A 24,834-nucleotide genomic window follows, 5' to 3' on the forward strand; every position below is an offset into this window, starting at 1 on the left:
TCCGGGATCGAGTCCCACGTCGGGCTCCCTGCATGGAGCCTGCTTCTCCCTCTGCCTGGGTCTCTGCCTCTCTCTCCTTTCTGTGCATTCTCATGAATAAATAAATAAAATCTTTAAAAATTAAAAAAAAATAATAAAACCCCATTTCCAAAACAGGCAAAGTCATTGCTCTCACACAAACCTCAAAACGAAGACGCGGTAAAGATTTTATTTAACCCACTAAGCAAGGAGGGAACGAGCCAGGCCTTCTACACAAATTTCAATATATCCAAATGACAGAAGCATTTACAGATGGGAAATTCCGCAAGGAGCCCACCTGCGGGCCCAGGGCAGCCATGGGAGCCCCGCCCCGGGATTTGCATGTCTACAGACAAGGGCTGCCTTGTGTACCCATTATTCACAGAATTGTAAAGCAGCTTGCCTAAAATCAGAAAGTCCAGGGGCTGTGCCCAGCTCATCATTCTCTATAACTTGCAGCAGTGAGAGAGGAGCCCTTCTGTTCTGGAAGGTTACAGGCAGTAAGGGCAGGCCAGGGCCAGCCTCTCTGGGTCCCAAGGCAAGGGCTGGTCCTCTGGCTGTGGGATTTTGGGTAAGTTCGTTAGCCTTTCTGTACCCCATACTCCTCAAAAGTCAAATGGGGATGGTGATGATAAAGGACCTCTCTTACAAGGCTGTTGTAAGGATTGTTCGCATTACTGATAATGCACTGGAACTACACCTGCTACACAGTGGTATTTGAACCTTTACCATTATTTTTTAAGCAACAAGGAAACTTCTTTGTAGAGCATGCTGTGAGGTCATCTGGCTTTCACCTCGCTCAAAGGCATCATTTATTTTTTTATGTTTTTTATTTTTTAAATATTTTATTTATTTATTCATGAGAGACACCGAGAGTGAGGCAGAGACACAGAAGGAGAAGCAGGCTCCCTTCAGGGAGCCCCATGCAGGACTAGATCCTGGGACTCTGGGCTCATACCCTGAGCCCAAGGCAGATAGATGCTCAACCACTGAGCCACCAGGTGTCCCTCAAAGGCCTCATTTAGATATTGTAACACCTTGGTTTTTTGTTCATTAGGCAATGACCCCAGTGAAGTCAGTGGAATCCGGGGAGACTTTTCAGCTGTTCGGTGACTGTTCATAAAGTGATTTGAAATAATGCTTATATTTGTTTTTTTAGACTATCATCATAAATGAAAGGGCACTTTTTTTTTTTTTTTTTTTGTAATTCTGAGAGAACTCAGATCCCTGGGCATATATTTACTGATTCTAACTTAAGAAACACTGGTTCAAAATGCTTAGCCTGAGGCCTGCAAGCTGCTGTGAGCCCACGGGTGCCCACACCTCCCTTGGGGCCAATTCCGCCCCACTGTCTCGTGTTCCTGAGGAGGTAGGGCAGGGAGCCACGTAGATGAAAGCCATTGGGTCAGAAAAAGAGAAGTGTTCTAAAGCGACAACCCAAGGGACATCTGTGACAACATGCTCACGACCACACGTGACAGAGCCCACACAGGTACCCTCCCCCAGGCAGGTCAGGGCAACGGATGCAGAGTTGAGGTGGGCGGCGGGGGTGGCCCACGGGGAGAGGGCCTGTCTTCTGGGCCGGATGGGGAGGGACATCGAGGCACATTACTTTCCACCCTCATTCTGTGTCTTCAACTTGCCTGTTTTTAAAGAAGGCAGATACCACCCTAGATTGACTCTTGAGTCTGGATGGAGCCGTACAGAGGAAGATGCTACAGGCTGGACACAGTGAGCCCCCTCATTACCCCGGTGCCCTCCTCCACCTACTTGACAGCCACCTGGCCACGGGGCATGACTTCAGCATCTCAACCTCCCCCCTCAAGTCCAAGGCACTAGGCACCAATCTCCAGCACACTAGCTCACCTGGGGCATACTTCCTCTGGCCAGTGGGGGGTGGGGTTCTAATGAACACCTTGCACAAAGAAGTGAAAGCTGCTCCCTCCCCAGGGTTGGGAAGGACCAACACTCACAAGCAGGCAAGAGCAGTAAGATGCAGTAATAATCATCCTTATGCCAAATCTAGTAGCTCAAACCATAAGCATGATGGGCAGGGCCGAGAAGACCAAAAGGCCACCCAGCTCCTCCCCCATGAAAGCAACACACACGCACACATGGGTGTGAACACGGTCATGCCAGGAATCTCTTCAGCATTTATCATGGCCTGCCTCACAGCATTAGTCACTCACTCATTCATCTGTCTTTTCTAATTCTAAGAACAGTCTTACTTTGTCTTCTCTGCACACAGTGGGTACCTTTATTAAGCCCTCACCATACATCAAGGCACTTTCCCTGTATTGTCTCACTTAATTCCAACATCTCTATGAGTTCAATACATTTATCGCCTCCACTTTGTAGATGAGAAAATTGAGGACCAGTTCTGGAAGGAAGAGCAGCCCCAACCCCACCCCCAGCCCCAAACAGTGTACTCAGTGTGCGGTCAACACACCAGTGCTAACTGTTGGTCACCACCCCGCGATAAGAGTAGTACAGAAATTGAGAATAAGTGTATAGAGACTTCCACTGCAACTTGCCATGATCACTGTATCCACATATGTGATCAGCGTGGGCTCATCTTATTGGCACAAGCTGTTCACTGGTTAGAATCATGAAGTAGGGCCATGCGAAAATGGGTGATATTCAAGGTTTTTCCACCGTAACCCAAAAGTCTACAAAAACCTAGAATTCACTGATTTCATTAAAAGTTTTAACTATGACTTTTTAGGAACAATTGTGGGAACTGGCAACTAACCAAGGAGTGAAGACAGATATTCAGATGCAGCAATAATTGTTTTTAGGTGAAAGTGAAAAAAATTAATACGAGTTTGTGGAAATGGGTTTCAAAAATCTCTTTCCTAGTGCCATCAACACACTTCTGTGAGACTGGCTTCTCTTCAGAGTAATTGAAACAAAACACAGAAATAGTTTATATACATCATCTCCTGCAAGCAGCATTATACAATAATGGATACATCCATTGGATACATCCAACCGAGATTAAATTCATTAGTCAGTGAGAAACAAACTCTTTCTCCATTAAAAGTGAAGTGTTGATAAATACAGTGTTTGTTTAAAGTGTGCTTCTAGGCATTTAACACAGGGGATCTCCAGTTCACTTACAACCGTTTCATTTGGTTAAAATTACTACATGGCAAAAAGTTACCAGTATTAATAATGATCTTCTATATCAATGGCCTCTGTGTGCATTTTCGCTGACTATACCATTTTTTAAAATTATTTTTCTCATTACACTTACTCTAATTGTATTTACTGAAATGTCATTTCACGCACGTAAGAATCTATAATTAAAAATCGGGCTGATATTTCGGTGTCTTTGTTCATTGTTTTTCTTGTACTTCCCAAATTATCAGTCCACAGTGTCTCGGAAATCTTAAAAATCAGTCCTTTTCCACTGATGGCTTGAGAGGTACTGGTCCCAAAGGCTGGCTCAGTGAGTGCCAACCTCTGTTTTGCTTGCTGACGTACCCCCAGCTTAGCTGAGTGACAAGTCACCCCAGACAGCAAATGAACATTGGTCCCGTGAATGAATGAATGAATGAATGAATGAATGAATGAATAAAACTGAGGTTAGCACATGCCACAGCCTGTGCTGAAACTGGCTGTGATACCGCCTGGGGCATGCACCAGAATTAGGATCAGGCTCCTTGGAGGAGGCTTTCTAGAGGGGTGAGCGTGAGCGCTTGGCCTCCTAACTAAAGGGTGGGTAAGATTTCAAAGGGGCCAGAGGAGACAGGCAGATGTCCCCACAGTAGGCAAGGGAGCTACCCCAAAAGCCAAAGCAAGAATCCGGTTGGGGGCCTGGGGGCCTGGGGAGGGAAGGAAATGCACCTGCAGCCGCCCCAAAGGCCCCCTCCGGCACTTGAGCATGAATATCAGAGGTCACCCAGGAGCAGGGGTCATGCGCTCCCTTAAGCTCCACCAGGCCTCCAGCCGGGCTGACAGAGGACCTAGCTCTACCCCCACCTGCCGGCGCCCCGGGCACCTGGATCCCGCGCCCCAAGGCCAACGCGCAGCCCATCAACAGCGTTAAGCGGGTGCTCCAGGGCCATCTCTCGGCCGCCTGGGGTCCTGGTGATCTGGGATTTCTGATTTGGAGGGGGTGGCACATAGAGGGTCTCTCCAAACTGCTCAGGCCGCAAGCCCCACAAAACCCAGACGCGCCCGGGGCCGGGCCTTCCCGCGCTCCCGCAGGGCCTGGGCGCCTCGCCTGGGGAGCCGGCAACCCTCCCGTCCGCCACGCGGTGGCGCCAGACCTCGAGCCGCGGCCGCGCACACGGGCCGCAGCGGGCGGCTGGCTGCCCCTCGGAGAAGGCGGGAGCGGGGAGGGCCGCTGTGGTTCTGGTGCTGGCAGCCGGACCCTTGTCTCCGCGGGGTCCTGGCCGGGGCGGGACTCGCAGGGGACGGAATTATTTGATTTTTTTCCTAAAGCTTAGCGATGGTGGGAACCAAAGAAAGTGGCCAACTTCAAAAACCCGTTTTAGCCAGACATTAGGGGACCCCCCTGGAAAGGAGAAAAGGGCCCAGGTGAGAGGCAAAGCAGGTGCTCGCGGAGGGGGTCTCTCCTGCTAGCACCTGGACGCTAGAGACAAGGGGATGGCTGTTAACACCCTGGTGACCACCGGAGTTCTCTCCTTCTCCCCTGCTCCTGATAGAGCAGCACCCACTAGGCGTCTATACCCCATTATGTTACCGGTGCCCGAGACAAAGGGCAGAAGCCACTTCATTATAGAAAACCAAACCTGACTACTTGAGTCTAGGAATTGGAAAACAACAATTTGGGTTCTTTGAGACCAGCAGTAACTCTGCACAGCATACCTTTAAGGCATTAAGTGAACAAGGAGAACCTTGAAGTCTTACTATTTTTATGAGGTGGAATAAAGATTAAGTTTACTTAAAAAAAAAGTTTTAAAGATCATATTTATTTATTCATGAGAGACACACAGGCAGAGGCAGAGGGAGAAGCAGACCCCCTGCGGGGAGCCTGATGAGGGACCCACTGAACCACCCAGGCGTCCCTAAATTTATTTCCAAAAGACATTTTAGTTATCATCAACTGCCACATGTAAGAAAAAAAATAAAAAGCCAATCTGTGAGGCCAAGTCCCTCAAAGCGCTTTTTACTTATTAACGATGGTTTGTATTCGCATTCACTCTGCGAGTATCTACAGATTGTCCATGTTTAAAGGGCAGGGTGAACAGGCAGCGGGAAAGCAGCCATTGCTCAGTCTACTTAGTTACTCTTTATAATAAGTGGGCGATGTTCTTCTGCAAGTACAGCTTTACAAATAACTCTTCCATCTGAGCAAAGACATTGGGGGTCGGGGGGCACCGTAAAAGAGACCTATGAAACCTTGTTGTCTCCCGGTAAACTAGAGGCAACTCGATTGGTTCATCGGTGACTTTTCCACGGGTGAATCTGCTTTGGAAAAATAAATGGATGGCTACATTCCCTCTGTCTGGGATAGCATGTTTGAGCCACTCTGCTTCATCCCACACCTATAAGCCCTTTCCCACCCCACCCCACCCCACCATTATACAGCCCTGCCCCATCACACCCCACATTTTCAGACAGACCTGTATTGAAATGGAAAGGGGCCTATTATCCCTCTAGGCTGCCTCCCTCCGGGCACCTCTGTGCCCCCTAAATTGGCAACGTCCCCAAATTTCCTACTGGTCCTGGTCCTGGTACAGTTTGCTCTCTTGGGGCCTGACGAGGAAACCATAACCAATCAATCCAGAGGGTTAATAAACAATTGTTTGGCCCAGGAGCACACACTTATTTCTCTGTACCTCAAACAGGCAAGTCCATTTGAGTGGGAAGGTGTCTGGGAAAAGCTCAGCACAGCGCCCTGGCCATTATGAGCCTTCAGCAAGGCTTGCTGTTGCCTTCATCCACGCCTTCTACGGAGCCTTGACAAGGCTCCCACCAGTGCAGCTGCTTAGTGTTAGCATCATCACACGGGGTCACCCAGCAATTCCAACAAGGCACCTGGCAGGCAGGCAACAGGCGCTCTCTCAAAAGGTGTGTAGTGACTCTCAATTTCTTCAAATCTCAACTTCTTTACCCTTAAGGTGGGTAAGACTCTTCTATAATGTGCTGGTGAGCCCCAAACATAGAATGACCTTATTGTTCTTTTTATCTCAGGAGAAAGATGGACTTGTCCACTTGTCCAGTGTCTTCTGACCTGCATGAGCCCTGCCTCACCCCACATGGCTTGTCAGGTAGCTACACAAACAGAGGATGTGCTCCGTGGTCTCAAACATACACATCTCCATTTCATCTCTTCTTTGAAAAACATCACACACGATTTTATTGGGCAGTTAAGGGAACACAAACCTGCTAGATCAAAGCAATCAACTGGTCACCCAGCCTTCCCCAGAAGAGGCTGTAGTTCATTACAGCCACTCGGTTAACCACTTCCACCTCCCTCATATATCAACATGTCCAGGAAAACAGATTTAGAAATCCTGGGCACTGCAGGGAACATCTTTTCAGGTAACCAATTGTATTTAAAAAGCAGACCACGTCTTCAAAGATGAGCAGGGCTATCAAAATCAGAAGCTCCTACAACCTGAGATGGTCCCCGGGTCTCCCTGGGGAAGCACAGGCTCTCCTGACATTGTCTTTTCTTTAAACAGAGGGGTGGCTCCCTCCCAGACATTTCTGTACTAAACCCCCACCATTCACTTTCTTTGCAATTGTTTCTGGTGCCCCTGTTTTGTGCGCATGTCTTGATTCTGGCCCGAAGCACGTCCTCCTCCAGCTCTCATACTTGCTAACAGTCAGCTTCCTCTTCTGCAGGTTGCAGGCAGGAAGGTGGAAAATGGGCCACAGGAAACCTGGCCTCCTACATCTGTCCCACTTTGTGATTGCAGCTCTGGTTTCATTTTGCTTTGTGTGTCAGCTCTGTTTTAACCCTCACCGCGACGGCCAAGCTCTGCGTTCTGGAAGAACACTGCTATTCTTACGGCCCAAGAAAACTCATGGAGGCTTTTGTTTCCTCCCCAGAGTAATTAACCCTATGACTTCAACAGGGAAAAAACACTAAGCAAATTCTCCTTCGACAGTAGCCATTTGGATCAAAAGCATATGGAACTAGAAGCATGATTCATTAGATGGGAGAAAGCCACCAGTAAATCCCTGATGAAAATCAAGACTATTTAATGGTACTGTACACACAAGTTAGATCAACTGGATTACCAGGGGCCCAAGGCTCCCTGATGAAGTTTACCTTGTGAGCTTTTGACAAATAACGTATGAAAAGAAGCTACACTCATACCTCATTATAACCTCTTTCATTATGACACTGTTTCAAATTATATGTCTTACTTTTTTAAAAAATGTATTCATGAGAGACACACAGAGAGAGGCCGAGACACAGGCAGAGGGAGAAGCAGGCTCCCCGCGGGGAGCCCGATGTAGGACTCGATCCTGGGACCCCGGGGTCAAGCCCCGAGCCGAAGGCAGACGCTCAACCCCTAGCCACCCAGGCATCCCTCAAATTGTATCTCTTAACAGTTATCACCATTAGGTTGAACTATATGAAATTGTTTTTATGGGTCAAAAGCAGCCAAATACAATCTCATAGAGTCAACTTAAGCATATAACATACATAGAATAGACACACGTGTGCACGTGCACACACACATCCCCAGGGCCCTATTGTAAAGGAATTGTGAGGTATAGCCTCCCTGACCAGCAGTACTGAGATTCCATGGAATTCTCAAGAAAAGGGCTAATATCACCCCCCCAAAATCTGTTACTTCTTTAAACAGCAGCTTTTCTTTTTTAATGCGAACAGTTGATGAGCATTTATTATGTACCTGGCATTGTGCTCAGTGCTCTGCATACATCTAAATTTAATACTCCACGGGGAAGTCATGACTTCAAAAGGTGAAATAAGATGCTCGTGGCCACAGGAGTAACAGGGACACACAGAGACTCCTATCCAAGGCCATCTGGCTCCAAAGGCCAGGTCCTTAATCACCACACATAGTTCCTCCAGCCGAGGTTCATGTCTTGTATGCCCACCTTGCTGCTGCTGAGAGAGAGGCCTCCTACTTGGTGCAGAGGCCACATTCTCACTACGAATCGAATCAGGAAATTTCCCTGCCCATTGCTGACTTTGCCTCATCTGTGACTCCAGTTATTCCAATTGGCTCTGTTTTAAGACAGACACTTTGAACCCATGCCACCATCATTTCTTTTTTAAACCAATTTCCCTTTTAAAAACATCTGTATGTTGGTTTAGACACGCTCCAGGTTCATTCAACGCTAAAGAACCGAGACTGGCCCTTGATTATGAAAGACAAGACAGGAGGAGCTGTCCCTTCTGTCACCGCAGAACGAGAGGATGAAAGTCAAGAAGAGAAATGTGAGGGCTCTCGCCTGGCACCAGACGCAGGGTGCAAAACCCGCACACACGCCTCCCCACAGTTTCACAGGAACAGCTGACCTGAGAGCAGGGACAGGCCAGGAACCCCTGTAAAAGTGCACAACAGTAGATTGTGGGGCACCGATGGAGCTCAAACTTATTCCTTTAAAAACAAGCACCTTTGGGGAAGCCCTGTTTCAGGTTCCAAGAAAACCACATTTGGGATTTTGTGGAGGACCCTGACAAGAGCACCAAAACCCAGCGCTGTCTTGAGTTCAGTACAACTCACTTAAAATCTTGCCAACCGTCCTCACGTGGGAGCTCCCACTTCATGAGCTCCCTGATTCCCAGTGGGTATTTTTCCTCCCATACTATCCTCAATTCTTCTACTTCATAGGCCTTTACACGGAAAATCTTTTATCTAAACGCTTGTACTGTTCATAGTTTAAAAACTCGATCCCCCGCATAAGTTGGAAATGGGAACATAAATTCCATCGCAGCTGTGGAGGCTGCACGATCTCAGGCAGGGATGTCAACTTCTCTCCATTCCAACTTCTTTACCTATAAAACGTACATCCTCCTCCATACACGAGTGCTATCAAAGTGAAAGACTCTGTATGATTATTTTGAAATTTAAAAAAATCCAAGTCGTCCTTCCTTTTGGTCGATGCACTGTATAAACGGTCTCTTAAAACAGGAATGGAACAATGCCTTCAGCTTCGAATAAAACCTTAATGGAGATATTTTTTAAATCTCTGGTCATCTTACCATCAGGAAATGTTTGTTTGCTCACTTTGTTATGATAGTTTCACAAAAATCAAAAATAAAGGAAATCTTATGTACTGCTTCCACTAGAACGAAACCATCATCTTTCAGATAAACTTGAAAGCTTTTCTGGGCTGAATAATAAGCTGGCGAGGGCCAAAAAGTCTATACCCAGCATAGTAAGAAAATTTCTACATGATACAAAATGATGGTGGATTTTCCACATCCAGAAACTAAAACATTTCCTGCCAGAGCATCCTCCAAAACCCTTCTATTGTGTTGAAACTGTAAAATCTTTCTAAATCAGGACTTCCTCCTATTATGCTTGAGAGGCGTCTTTCTGGGAAGGGTAGATCCAAGGCACAAGGTAGGAATTCCCGCAGCACCACCCAGTGGAAACATTAGAAAAAAAAAAAAACTGCAAGATAAAATACGGTTTGGTCAAAGAAAATTCACATTTTAGCTCTTCTAATTAAAAATCTGGACACCGCTCTTTTCCGCCAGGGGCAACCAGCAGTTGGTTCAAACCAGTGCCCTTCTTTCTCGGGCCTCATCGAATGCCACCTGGCCTGAGCATCACCAGCATTGGTGTCCCTGTCCTTGCCCCTGTCCCGCATGGGCACACACACTGAGCAGACACCGTGGGGGCGGGGGGAGGAAGGAGGCCCCGGGTGGGGTCAGGTGTGGGCTGCGACACCATCTCTTCCTCTCAGAAGGATTCCCGAGGGATTCTGGGGACCGGGAAATCTGCACAGCTGTGCTCAGCATCCCGGCCCTGCTGCAGCTTTGGGCACTTCCTGACACCACGCTAACCAGCTGTGCACCTTCCTGGCCTGGCTGCACCCGGTCTGGGCCACCTCCAACACATCAGCCCTGCAGCCCTGGGTCCACCCATGGAGAGGTACGGAGCCCTTCCTCGTGGCCCCCTAGCTCCTGTCCCTCCAAACCCCTCTCCAGTAGGATCACTGCTTCGGCTCCCCTGGCCCACCAAAGCCCCCATTGGTGGTCCCATGGCCTGTCCATAGGTGGCTCAGTCTCCCTACCTCGTTTCCTATCATTGGGACATGCCTCTCTTCACCAGTGGTGAGGATCAATAGAAATCGAAAGATTTCTCATCAGGCCATGGATCTTAGGGACCCTCCTCCGTCCAGCCTTCCTTCACAGCTCTAATGATGGCCTGGAGAGGGACAGAAGTCATGGTCCTCCCAGGGAAACTTGTCTTTCCTACACCACTTCATGTAATAAAGTATTAGTTCTTCAATCATTTCTGGATGGTTAAGTCGCCGAAGAAAACCGTCCCCAACATCAGCACTCCTGGCAATGTCAGCTTTCTCTCCTCCTGGAATAAATCTACTGAAACCACCTTAGAGGTCTTTTTTTAAAAAAGAGTACGACAGAAAATGATCCTGGTTAGCTGATCTCGGGTACTCTTAAGGAGTATACAGTCAGTGTTAACAGAGCATTTTGGAGCTGTAATTTGCAAATGGCTCATAGTATTATAAACCTGTTCCTTTTTCTGAAATTGAACATATGTCAAAATGGGGTGGCTCCCAGAAAAGTCAAGATTCTGCTGGATTATATGGACATTAGCCTGTGTTTGTGTTTGGGTCGTACCCAATACAGTACAGTTGCAAACTGTAGGAGTTTAGGAGTTTACTGGTCACGTGTGACATCTTCAGAGATTGTCGAGGAGCACAAAGTGCTGCCTTGCATGGACAGTGGGCTATGCAAGGAAATGCACTCCTCGGGGCTTCTCCGTCCTGTGGGCACCTCAGCTGTGCCGCCTTCCTTCCTTTCTCTCAGCAACACTCTTCCCTGATTTAGGAAATGCAAATGCAAGGCATCAACATTTTTACATAATCTGGTATGATAATATATTCACTTTGCAAGGGATCTATAAAAAAACAGTGACTCTGCAGTCTTCCAAATGTCATCACCTGCTCATGTGGTGGACACCTGTGGGGGATTTCAGCTGCCTCTCACGTCGTGAAGGTACACCGTCCCTTTTATGGTTTTACGGTCTCCACATGCATATGTTTCCCTCACATTTTTGCACCTTTTGCTACATATGGTGATTATGGTACCAAATGCGGGATTTCATCTAAACTTAAACAACTTCTAATAAAGTTCTTTTTAACAGGAAGCAAAAATATCATGGCGTTAGGATAGAGTGGCACACACCAGGCCTCTCATTTTCCACCAAAAGTCTATTCAAAATTGAGCCAGTCTTGTGGACAAACTACAGTAAGTGGAGCACATTTAAAATATCTTGGTGCTTGTGTTGAGTACAGTTACTTCTAAGAAAACTATTGCAAAAATAGAGAGTGATTTCAAAACTCTCCCAATGCCTTGTATTTTAAACCTATTTATTATCCCCCATGTGCACTGAATGAATGAACAGAAGAACTGTAAAATGGTGATCAAGTGGAAGACGGATGCTTTATTCATTTGTGTCCGGCTACTGTGCACACTTATGTCCTCCAAGAGGCCCACGACAGCATGTGACAGAAGAGAGGGCCGACGTACCAACAGCCACCAAACATCAGATACACACCCCAAAGCGTCCTTGTGGTCCTTACTTCCTGTTCAGGAATCTGCCACCACTAACTCGTCTTGGCCCTTTACTGAACTGTCACGTACAACCTAATACTATCCTCTTGCAATAATTGTTTCACGAGACTGTATTAACTGCAAAAAACAACAACAACAACAGCCGGGTGACCTGGGTGGCGGTGGCTCAGCGGTTGAGTATCTGCCTTTGGCTCAGGTGGTGATCCTGGGGCCCTGGGATCAAATCTTGCATCTGGCTCCCTTCAGGGAGGCTGCTTCTCCCTCTGCCTGAGTCTCTGCCTCTCACTCTGTGTGTCTCTCATGAATAAATAAATAGAATCTTTAAAAAAAAAAAAAACCAGCCACATCCCACTTTAGACAATCTTTCCCCCCTTGCCAAAGAAAGTCACCCTTTCTACATTTTCATCATCAAGAGCATGTATGATCCCCTATGTCAAAGTCTTAAAGTTTCTACTTTCCTGAAGACAAATTAGGTCTTAATATTTAGGTTAAGAGAGAGAGAGAGAGAGAGAGAGAAAAGCAAAGGATGTGGCAAAGGCTGGCAGAGGACGCTGTTCTTGTGGTTCAGCTCTGATTTAAATCAAAGCAGGGCAATGCTTTTATTTAAGAGCAGTGACGATGAGCTTTGGAGAACCCCAGTGTACTTGGGACATTTGTTGGATTCAAGGGATCTTCTAACAGATACACGTTTGTCATAAAAGTAATTCACTTTAAGAACATGTTAGCACTCTTCAAAATTGCTCAATTTATCTAAGTATTGTAAATGCAGAACCGAGAATTAGCACTAGAGCATCCCAAAGAAGTGAATTAAGCAAAATCAGGGACTATCGAGCGGCTGACTGATGTTTTTGCCTCGATGATCAAAGATGCATTTGGCCCATCGACAGGCACTCCTGGCCTCCACTAGAGGCTCAGCACAGATGTGATGACATGGCTGTGCCTGGGGTTTGGTCAGTTCCAATCCTGGACTCAGAATGTCACTTGGAGAATCTGGATATGTTTGTTCTAAGATACTTTTAAAAAGAAAACATGAAATAAAAATAAAAAGCAATGTTCTCCACCCAACACCTTCTGGTCTAAGCGATCAGTTTCTCGGGCTTGGAACACAGGCAGAGAGACATTAGCAGAAATAACTTCCCTACCAACGGTCATGGGTTCTAGATTCCAGGAGATTTCAAGATGCAAAAAACTACATGAGAACGTCGAGGCACTGCACCCACGTACACGCGCTTCCAAATAATACTAAAAGGTTTGCTCCCTTCCTTATACACTCTTTTTTTTTATTTTTTTTAAATTTATTTATTTATGATAGTCACAGGGAAACAGAGAGAGAGAGGCAGAGACACAGGCAGAGGGAGAAGCAGGCTCCATGCACCAGGAGCCCGATGTGGGATTCGATCCCGGGTCTCCAGGATCGCGCCCTGGGCCAAAGGCAGGTGCCAAACCGCTGCGCCACTCAGGGATCCCTCCTTATACACTCTTAATGTGACTTGCTGAAAATAGGAATCTCTGCTTTCTCCTCTCCTAGAAATTATACATTTTTTAAAAAAATCCAAGTCATCTTTGGAGTTCTCATAGCGAAATAATGGTTCTTTTGCATGAGAAGTTTAAGCAAATGTTCCCTTATGTTCCCATCCTCTGTACAGAATTAGGGCTCAAATCCTACATGAGAACAGTGACTCTGGACGTAGGAGGAGCAAAAACTGAGATCATATTGTCTCACTCTTGGACTCAAGCATCTCTCGTTGCCTACATATGTGGAACCCATAACCCTCCCACACACACACCCCTCTCAATGCTTATCTTCTTTACTTTCAAATGAACTCACACAACCAGGGCTTCTAGTTTAACCTCTAAAAGAGAACCTTCCAAACTCTAAGAAGGAGATAGTGAGGAGTCTGCATTTCCAGTTCACAGAGTATTAACCAGAGAAGTCCTCTTCTGATCGGTGTTAGGAAACTGATCAAACCTATACCCCTTTTCTCGCTTAATCGAACATTCTGGTCTTCCTGGACTTTAGTATCAGATGATTCTGAGGATGATGAGAACATACAGGTGCAGACCCTGTAAGAGCACCCTTGCTGTTAATTCTTACAGAGAATTCCTGAGCACCTCCTGGATAAATGCTGGGGCTTATTTTGTTATCGTTCTCATCCCTGCCCTCTGACAGTTAAATGCAGGGAGAGAAATCTGCTTCATCACACATTCTGGTTATTTGAGGGTTGACTATCTACAAACTGCTCCTTGGCAAAACCCAGCTGAAATTCACCACTGATCCAGCCAGCCCTCCTTCACCAGGAATACAATGCGGGTCCTGGTCATTCATCCTTCCAAATACATGGGCAGACTCTTTGGTTATTCTCAAAAATCAATCAGAAACATCATTCATGAATTACAAAAAGTCACAGACAAAAAGCTATACACAGGTTTTTAGGGTAAGTGAAGGAGGACTTTGAGCTGCAAATATTATGGAATTCAGCCCCAAAGAACTATGAGAACTTGGTCGATAGAAGTCTCGATGAGAGACTAATGATAGTTGCTATAGAATGAGCAGTTTCAACACGGAAGGAATTTTACATCAAAAGCCTCTTAAGCTGCACTGACCTATGAGTGACTTCACTGCTAACCAGCCCCTTCCAGTATAAACCTGGGAGCAACAACACGGCTGAAGTGTGTCATCCTGGATATTAACAACCTTGTTTCTGTACATCTACTGTGCCTGCAAGTCTGGACAAAAATTCTGGAAAGGGATAGATCCTCTATAGAGGCTCTTCCGGGCTGTTGCTAGGATTTAACTGAAAGACCGGCCTCTATTAATCCAAGTAATTCACCTCTAGGAGAGGGCTGGATTTATGTGTAGCAATGAAGTGCTTGATCAAGTCCGATGGCAGGTTTTTCCCCCTTTGGATTGTTTATAATTCACTGAATGCCAGGTACTGGACAATGTGCTGGGATAAATGCGAGGATGGGAAAAACAGAGCAGGCCCAGAGGGAGCTTCCAGCCCCAGGGCCGCAACAGACGGGAAACACATCATGACGCCTCCCTGGGCAGGTACCTCTTGCTCTCCCAACCTAATGGATTCAAAGGTTTGGTAAAGGCTTTGGATACCAGGGGAGGCCACACTAGCAAATCCACTTGGTTCCTGAATTTGGGATAATGAGTATTAATGATTAAGGAGGGACACCAGCCCCACCTCCAGAAATGGAGATCTCAAACTGGTTAGTACCTGTGTTTGGGTCATGGGGATTTGGAGAGGGACAAAGTGCTGAGGAAATCTGTAAATAAATATGGCAAGGACTCTGAAGACCAAGACAGCTGAGTGGATGACGATGGGAATGCCAGCCTGGGGGCCCTGGAGCATGGCCACAAGCTGGCAAAGTGCAGTGAGAACAATCCATGGGCGTGGGGGCGGGGAAGGGAATTCCCAGGAGAAAGAACAGCATTTGGAAAGGCCCAGGAGCCTAAGGACACGTCCTGTGAAGAAGGGAAGAACAGCCAGGGTGCCAGCCCGAACCACAGTGTGCAGCCTACATTAAGGATTTTTGCCTTTACCCCAACAGAAGCCCCTGGGAGATGTTAAGGTGGGACATGGTCAGACCTGTGTTTAAAGGATCACTCTAGCCTGTGTGTAGACAAGGTACTGCCAGAGGGAATGAGGACCCCACCCCCAGACACAGTGGAGGATGGAGAGCATTTCAAAGACTCTAGGAAGGGGGTGCCTGGGTTGGCTCAGTGGTTGAATGTCTGCTTTCCACTCAGGTCATCACCTGGGGTCCTGGGATTGAGTTCCTCATTGGGCTCCCAGCAGGGAGCCTACTCATGTCTCTGCCTGTCTCTCTCTCTCTCTCTCTCTCATAAATAAATAAAATCTTTAAAAAAATAGACTCTAGGACAGAAGGAACAGAAAATGAACCTGGTGATCCAAATCTTATGTAGGCCTACTAAGCGTCCAACCCAGAGACCGTCACTGGTGTCCCCAAGGATGAGGCGATGTGGGCCTTATTAGAAATGAGTGATGCTTGTCACAAACCTTAAACATAGGAGGAAAATGAAGCGCAGCCGCTAATACCAACCTTCCCTCGAGTGTTCCTTACTCAACAAGGGGCCAGGATGGGATTGAAGGGGCAATTTATGGGGAAGCCCTTTGCCCACCACCAGATATTTTGCTTAAATCACTGTGTGCGCCTGCAAGTTGGCTGTTTGGGGATGGCAGCAAAAATTCACATCACGTTTTTTACCACTCTTAGAAGAACTCAAATTCCTTACTCCAAAAAAAGTAGTACAACAGAACTTTTGACACTTCCATCACTTTACCATCCATCCAGAGAAACTGAGGTCTGGGAAGATTAAGAGCTAGCACCTCAACACGACTGGTTTTAAAGGACTCTGCTCTTCCCTGCAGCACACATATTCCTTTCAGTTAGCTTATGTGGTAGTAAATAATGTAGAAGGGATTTTTTCCCCCTCCTATCATATTGCAGAGGAAATCCACATATTCTAATGATTTATTTTTAACCAAATAGATTAAATAAAAATAGTGCAGTATTTTATCAAGGTGTTCTGGGGTTTAATGACCTATATGGTAGAATCATGAAACTGCCATAATAAAAAGAAATAGCTAGGGAATGCTTCAAGGTGATGGAAATACTTTCTATTTGAAGGTAAGGGGTGGGGATTCCATGGGCATATACAAAAACACTGAGGATCTATCCATTTCCATGTATGAAATTATACCTCAACTTAAAAAAAACCCAAAGACATCAAGGATTGCAGATTCCTTTTTCTATTGCTTGGAGTAAAGGATTCCTGACCTCAGTCTAAGAGAAGGCATTAGTATAGGGTATTTTATTCCTACCCCATCCTCTCCATACTTATACATGGAAAATTAGCAATTATTCTTATAAATGGTAGCTTTAAAAAATACTAATGAGACCATGTGCTTTAAAGAGCATCTTTTTAGAGCAGGTAGGTAAGTAAATTAATTTTAGCCCAATTCAAATTAGAGTATATTAATAAAACCATCATCTTAATTTCTTTAAAAATATACAAGTCTCAAAGACAAATTATAAAATAATCCCCTTTAATTCTTAGAATAATTTAATAATCACTTTCTGGGAAATGCAAGCTAAAACACATAATTGATGAGTTAATAATTCCTAGTAGCAATTCAAACCAAATTAAAATTTAGTGAAATGACCAATTCAAGGTTTATTTTTAAACTGCTGGCACATAGGTTAAGTTTCCAGTAATGGCTGGAAGGCCATTTTTATTTTGGTTATAGGTAGGAGTCAAATTTCTACAAAGAATAGGACTTAAAAGACTTAATGATCTACCATTTTAGAAGGCCTTTAGGATTCATTCACAGAAGGTTACACACACACACACACACACACACACACCTCACACACTAATAACTCAATTTACTGGGGCTGCACTTTAAGTGGCAAAACCAGAGTTTTGTGCCATAAAACCATGGTCTCTCTGCCGAGGTTTCAACCAAAACGCTGGATGATCTTAATTCAAATTAGCCATGGGCAATAGTCATTTTGAGCTGAAAACCCATTGAAAACATCAGTTTCAAAGTTTGGAAACTCTCCAGATATAAAATGAAACAGTAATAACTAAGAATTGTCACAATGTACAAGAAGCACCTTCCTTCCCCCTTATAGTTTAAGTTCCAGGTATATTTTCGGTTTAACCTAGCTTCTCTTTTTCATCATCTAACATTCTATTTTGATGTGTAGTGCCCCGGACTTCCTGTTACTACATCTTGATACTCTCCTGCAAATCATGACTCATTGTTAAATCATAGAGAAACTCATCAAAATCGCAAATTTCACAGCACATATGAATTCAGCCTTCTAAGAGGTCAGCATTCTTAGAACATTACTTTGAGCCACAGAGAAAAACACTGAACAAGTCCATGTAAAAATTATGTCAATCCTCTGTTGAGTCAACACATTTATTAGATCAATAAATGCATGCTCTATGTGCAGCAATTTTGGTTTTGGTACTAGTTATGAAAACATGTTACATGATATGTTAAGTAAAAATAAGTGACAAAACAGAAAGTATAGTGTGACTCCAATGAAAAGTTTTATGTATGTGTGCATGTGTGTGTGTGTGTGTGTGTGTGTGTACACACCCATACCCCCCCACACACATATTTTAGAAGACTGAAAAAATAAACACCAAAATGTTAACAGTGGGATTATGGGAGATGTTTATATTTTTCTTCGTGGTTTTCTGAATCTTCCTAACATAATTCACATTAATATTTTTTCAAAACAGACATAAAACCTACCTAACCTTTAGAAAATATCGTCATACTAGTGCGATCTCAAAGATGTTATAAATCAGTTTACAAAGACAAAGGGGAATTATGGATAAGTAGGACATAAAAAGCTCTCGCCTGAAACCTACAGAAAAGTCTGACAGCAGTGGGGGTCTTTCATTCAAATGACCCAGGCCTCTCGGTGTGTATGTCGGTGTGTATGTCTCAGTGCAAGCCCTTAGCAAGGGGCAGAAGCCAGCTGCCTGCAGCCCAGGGTGCAGCCAAAACAGAGAGCCCATTTCTTTTAAAGTTTAATGAGGAACCCAGGTCTGGGGAACATGTCGATGTCTGAATCATTCTCTAGGACTGGAAAGTAGCAAAGCCATTAATTCATAAGCAGTAATTTGCCATTAGTGAAAAAAAAAACAACAACAACAACAACAACCCTCTGGAAGTCACATCCTTGGATCTTCTTTCTTCTTTTCTTTCTTCTTTTCTTTCTTCTTCTTTCTTCTTTTCTTTCTTCTTTTCTTCTTCTTCTTCTTCTTCTTCTTCTTCTTCTTCTTCTTCTTCTTCTTCCTTCTTCTTCCTCCTCCTCCTCCTCCTCCTCCTTCTTCTTCTTCTTCTTCTTCTTTTCTTCTTCTCCTTCTCCTCCTCCTCCTCCTCCTCCTCCTCCTCCTTTCTTCTTCTTCTTCTTCTTCTTCTTCTTCTTCTTCTTCTTCTTCTTCTTCTTCTTCTTCTTCTCTTTTGTGCTTTGGGTTTGTCAATAGATAATGGTTTGGATCCACATCGGTTTTTTGCATCAGATAGGTGAAAAACATAATTGGGTAGCACAGAACACACAAAACCCAGTATCTGACAACTAAGAAAGGAATATTTTAATTTATATGCACTGACTGGAAGGATTTTAAAACCCATTTCAGGAAAAGATTCAAGTTCCAAAAAGTTATTACAAATATAAATTTCAAAATATGATCTCAGAGTTACATTTACTGCATATTGACAGTTTTGAATTATTAATTTTTTAAATAAGAAGAGGAGGAGGTCTTTAATAAATGTTTTAGGAAATTTCAAAATTCAAATAGGGTTGGAAAAAAATAAGAATCACTGCTCTCCCCATCTGGGCTACTGCCATTCTGGTCTAAAAAGCATTAGTACCAAGCAAGTGAGGTTCTGAGATGGTCTAATTCAACTCAAAAAGGTAAACCATCACAATTCATCATGTAAATGTCATTCTATTGCATATTACTGACCAAAAAGAGAGCAAGGGAGACAAAATTCATGCACATTGTGTTACACATCCATAGCAGAAAAGTACAGTTGACAACTCGTAAACATCCTATTCATTGACTTGATGCAGGTAAGAGAGTCATCATCATCACAGTTAATGTAAATGAGAGTTCCTCAGCGTGGGCACTACTGACATTTGTGGCTGGAAAATTATTGGGGGGGGGGCTGTTCTGTACATTGCTGGATGGGTAGCAGCATGCCTAACCCTCTACTGACTAGATGCCTAGGGCACCCTGTCTGGTTATGACAACCAAAATGTCTCCAGATATTGCCAAAGGTCACCTGGGTGGCAAAATTATTCCAGAAAGTCTGTTTATCCAGACTGGTTTATAGTTCACTCAAAGGGGCCTCTCTTGAAATTTGGAAAGAGTTTTCTTATCTATTTGTTCTAAGTGCTGTTATCCTACTCACAGATTTCAATGCAACAATTTATTGAGCATCTACTCTGTGCTAGGCACTATGTTAGGGACATCCTGTCCACATGTCCACTGACTCACACCCTGGTTGGGCTGTTTTTAGGACATGCTTTGCCACCAGAAGAGAAATACCAACACCTCAAAAAACCCTCAAGAGTATGTCCTCAAGCAGCATGTCTTTGTCAATAAAGGAATGCCACGGGTCCAATCAAGTTCCTTAAAATCCTTTACCCCTTTAAGCAACTCTACACATTTCCAACATTTAAAGGTTTAGAGAGAGAGAGAGAGAGAGGGCCATAAGACCTTTGCTATATTTGGCATAGAAAGACCATCAGGGGTTTTTGCAGGCAGGATCATTACTGGAAACTCTAAAAACACTTATGGACAGTCTTCTTCACTGTCTGACCCACATGCCCTCCTAACACAATTTGTAATTTTATAATCCCCATAAATTGAAACTCATAACTGACCTATCCCAAATAAATGTGTGCCACAGACAGAGAAAAAGGGAGAGAGATCAGAGGGTATTTTGTTTGGCAGTAAAGCAGTAAGGCTCAGAAATCGATTTGAGCTCATTAATATATGCCTATCAACGTTTGGTTTCTCACCTCTTCTGGCTCCCCAACCCCCACCCCCCACTCCCGGGCCCCCTCCAACAAAGACACAGGCACAGATGAGAGAGAATGGGGGTGACTGAGCTGCCCGGGCAATAGAAACTTCACACACACACACACACACACACACGCACACACACACACCCTACACGCAACTGGGGAAGAAAAACCTGTAAGTCTGAAACCCAAAATGCCCAAAGGGACTTCAAAGTTCTCAAGATGCTGCCCTGAAAAAGGTTGTGGGGCAGCTGCACCTCTAAGTCAATAGAGCCGTAACCGCTCTCCCCGTGCAGCGCAGGGCTCCCCCGGCTGACAGTGGCTGCACAAAACCCCTCCTGTGCCGAGCAGCGGAAACTCCTAATGAGATTAGTTGGTGTGTGTGCAGACATTACTTAGCAGTGACTAAAGGGGCTCTCTCTTCCTGCAGCAGCCAGTGGAAAATTCAGGGAACTTTTTCCCCCTGCAGCAGCAGAATCCCTGTAACCCTCTCCCCAGCCAACTCCAACAACAACTCGGCCTCCCCCAGCCCCCCTCCGGCTGGGGTGCTGGGGGCAGTTAAAGACCGGCCAGGGGCTTCCAAAAGCGGCAGGGGAGGAGGGGGCCGGCGGGGAAGGGGCGGGGGACCCCTCGAACACTACAAAGGAAACTGTAAAAGGCACAAATACATAAACCTGAGAAGGAGCAAACCAGTTTCTTTGTGAGCTCCTCTAGTGAGTCATTTTCAAGATGCTGTCTGCTGCCAGTTTCAAAGCGGAAGCGCATGGCAATTAGTCTTGCCGTTTCCAGACAAGCCAGAAACTCTCCCGACACTCGTTTTTTTTTTTTTCTTTCTAAAAAGCCCCTTTTGCAGTTTCTGAAATAACATTTCTTACTCCCACCCCCACCCGCCACCTAAATGCAGCTTGTCCTCAGGATGATTCGGCTCAGAAAATAAAACAAAACGGAGACCTCTTTCTTTCTTTTCTTTTCTTTTTTTTTTTTTTTTTTTTTTTTTTGAGTCTCCAAAATTTTAATTCCTCCTCCCAAAAGTTGCAGTAGCGTTACAGGCCAACATTCAGTTGCAAGCTGAAGCTCCCCCTCCTAAGGAGCCGGGGGCTCCCAGCCCATCTCTCCCGCGCGGTCCTCCGCCGAAACCGTGTCCAGTGAGGACACGGCTGGTTGTTAAAGGTCCACCTGGGCGCGCGCCCCGGACGATGACCCGGGCGGGGGTCACCTGCCGGACGACCAGAGACGCGGCCCCCGGCCCCGCGTCTTCGCTCCCCACGCCCGCTGCGAGCCCCTCCTCCCCTGTCGTCTCCCCGCGTCGGAGCATCGGCGCCCCCCGCCCCCCCGGGAGCCCCGGCCGCAGCCCCGCTCGGCGGCCGCCCCCCCAGGCACGCAGCCCGCCCCGCCGCCGCCGCTGCGGGGACCCCGAGGCCGCCCCGCGCCCTCGCCCCCGCGCGCCCCCTGCTCCCCTCCCGGCCGCAGCGCGGGGTCCCGCGGGCCGGCGGGGCGGGCGCTGGAGCATCCCGGGGGCGCCCTGCCCGGGGCCGCAGCGCACCCCGCGGCGCCCCCAGCCCCACCCCCACCCGCCCCCAGCCGAAGAAAAGAAAGAAAAAGCACCGCGACGGAACTGTGCAACTGTCGGAGCAACAGGCTGAAGCCCGGCTACCTACCCAGATGTGGGGAGCTCTCAAGATCCTTCTTCGGGGGATTTCTAGGAGGAACCGGGCGAAAGCCCCCGGCTTTCCATGCTGACAGGCGTCTGCAGACGGTCTGCTGCTCTTGTAATGAGATCCTGATTTTTCCCCCTTTTTTTTCTTTCTCTCGCTCCTCTTTTTTTTTTTTTTTTTTTTTTCCTCTGGTGTGTGTGTGAGAGCAGGAAGTTGGAGCAGTCAGGCCGAGCCGGCTCACTTCCTTTACTGCATTATTCCCCAGGCGGTGTGCAGTCTGTGTAAACAGGCTTTTCCGCCCCGCGCCGCGCGCCCCGGCCGCGGCTGTGCGCCGGGACTGGCCGCCGAGGCCCGCGCATACTCCGCCGCCCGCGCCCCGCGCGCTCGCCCCGCCGCGCGCCCCGCTTCCTGCTCGGCCACCCCAGGGGAGGAGCCTCCCGACCCTCTGCGGCTCCGGGCGGCCGCAGCCCCTCCCCGAGGCGGGGGACTGCGCGGCCAGAAGCCCCGAGAAGCGGGCCTCCTCCCCCCCGCCCCTGCCCCCGCCCCCGCCCCGGGCCCCCGCCCCCGTGGACCCTGGGGGTCCCCGCGCCGGGCACCGCGGTGGGCTCGTGCCTTTGCCCGGTTTGGCCCGGGCGGGAAGGCCCGAAGCGGGGAGGCCGCCGGACTTGCCGGTTTTCTGATGCTGGGTTGGCCGGACTGCGGGGCAGCGGGCGCGGGGAGTGGGGCCCGGGGGGCGGCTCCAGGCAAAGGGCTGCTTTCAGCGCGGATGGGGACGTGATTGCTCAGGGCGAGAGGCTGGCGGTGCAGAGGAGGAGGCACGGGCTCTGTCTGGGGATGGACACAGTTCCTGTCTGGGATTTAAAAAAAAAGCCAGAGCCCAGAGTAGGGGGCCCACTTGGGGGAAAGAATGAGGAGCCTTAAGCTGGAAGCCGGGACTCGCCGGGGGAGACCCCTCGGGCGGCTCGCTCTGGCCTAGCAGGGCCCGACCTCTGCTGCCGGCCAGGGAGCCCCGGGATGCTCGGGGGGGGGGGGGGGGGGGGGGCGCGGGCAGCCGCGTGGGCCCAACCAGGGAGGCTCCAGGGGGAGGCCGGGGGCGCGCCCTTCTCCCCTTGCCCTGCGGCGAGGGGGCCTGCCTCGCAGCCCCAGCTGCTCCCTCGCGGAACCCGCGCCCCCGGGCCTCCGCTGCTTGCCTGGAGGACCAGCGGCTCCCCAGCTGGCCCCGGGGGCCTGTGGAAGAACTGGCTGCCCCGGCCTCACCTGCCCGAGCACCTGAGCACCTGAGGCGGCAGATCTGGGGCTGGTCTCGGCCCGGTTTACAGTTCGAACCAGCTGGGGGGCGTTTTGAGGACTACTGGTGCTCCACAGCAGCACCCAGGCTGCTCGATCAGATTCCCTGCGGGAACGCTAAGCGCTCCCCCACTTTGCTTCTCACCTCTGCCATCTTTTCTAACGATGACTTGCTTAGGAGCCTCTCCCGGCTAGCGACTGTGGGGTTTCTGAAGGCCGGGCACCTCTTCCCCTCGTGCTTGTACCGGCTCTCCACCCTACGTGCCCATCAGAGCACCTGAGTCACCTCAGAGCAGTGGCCTCCTGGCTGGTGCGGATGGTTGGCGGAGAGGGCCCGAGGCGGGCGGAGAACGTGAGGCAGGAGCCGCGGGGACAGGATGAATATTGTGTGTCAGTTATATCTCAATAAAGAAGAAAGAAGAAGAAGGAGGAGGAGGAGGAGGAGGAGGAAGTATGGGGAAGAGAACTACTTATCAACCCTTGATTTTCTGCAGCTAATTTTCCACTTTAGGGATTATCATTGTAATCCCTCGCTGGTTCCCTTGTCACTCGAGTTGGCTCACTCCGTGTCCCCGTGTGATCCAGTTATCCGTGGACCGAAGGGGGGCGAGGGGAATATAAACTTATTAGCCTTGGGGAGGGGGTAAAAAAAAAAAAAATCCCGCACTCACGATTAAGAACAACACCATTCTGCTTTGTTTGAAAAAGTGCATGCCAAAGCCCAACACAAGCCTATTTTAAGCCAGGGGCTTTCATGATTTTCCGTGTATTTTTTTCCACAATAAATCTTTGTCAAATCCTAATCTGTATGAGAGAAAAGGTGTACATGTTTTCATCAGGCAGTTTGATTGTTTTGAGGAAACACTTCCTGTTGAAGGCACTCCTGAAATATTTATGGGCAGCCCTAGGGCTTCTCTGGCCAAGTGAAGGCCTCTTAAGTTTTCCTGGTGTTTCAGATCGTCCACACCACTCCTCCCAGCTCTCCGTGTGAATGAGTAATTCAGGGCTGACTCTGCTCTTCCTCTAGGCACAGGGAATAACTTTTACTTTTCGGTGTCTCCAGCTTCTGCCCTTTGCAATCTAAGGGAAAACCGCAGTCTTAGCTTGGACTGCTAAGACATATGCCAGAGACCTGATGGCTTAAGAAGCAGACATTTCATTTCTCACAGTTCTGGGGGATGGGAAGTCCAAGACCAAGGTGCCAGCAGATGCGGTGCTTGGTGAGAGCCCTCTTCCCAGCATGGTCCCCTCTTGCTGTGTTCCACTATGGCCTTTTCTCAGTACATGCATGTGGGGAGAGAGAGGAAGCAAACCCTCTGGTGTCTCTTCTCCGAAGAACACTAATCCCACATGGGAGCTCCAGCCTCATGACTTCATCTAAACCCAATGACCTCCCAAAGCCCCAGGCTCCTAATACCATCACATTGGAGGTCAGGGCTTCAGTGTTCCGTTTTCGGGAGACACGAACTTTAAGTCCATAACAATTGCTGTTTATTTTCATGCTTTCCATGCTTTCCTGCCCACTATCAACAAGTAGCCAAGCGGTGTGGC

General features: G+C 47.5%; 1 protein-coding gene across 1 annotated transcript in view; it reads right to left on the reverse strand.

Annotated features, from left to right (window-relative positions):
• ELK3 (ETS transcription factor ELK3) overlaps positions 1 to 22,368 on the reverse strand; it is a 64,556-nt gene extending 42,188 nt beyond the window's left edge. The window contains exon 1 of the mRNA XM_041738458.1: positions 22,000 to 22,368. The gene's annotated coding sequence lies outside the window, so the exon portion shown is untranslated. The remainder of the gene's footprint in view (positions 1 to 21,999) is intronic.
• Between the last annotated feature and the right edge of the window lie 2,466 nt (positions 22,369 to 24,834).

The sequence above is a fragment of the Vulpes lagopus genome, chromosome 23, assembly GCF_018345385.1.
Source record: "Vulpes lagopus strain Blue_001 chromosome 23, ASM1834538v1, whole genome shotgun sequence".
NCBI classification, from domain to species: Eukaryota; Metazoa; Chordata; class Mammalia; order Carnivora; family Canidae; genus Vulpes; species Vulpes lagopus.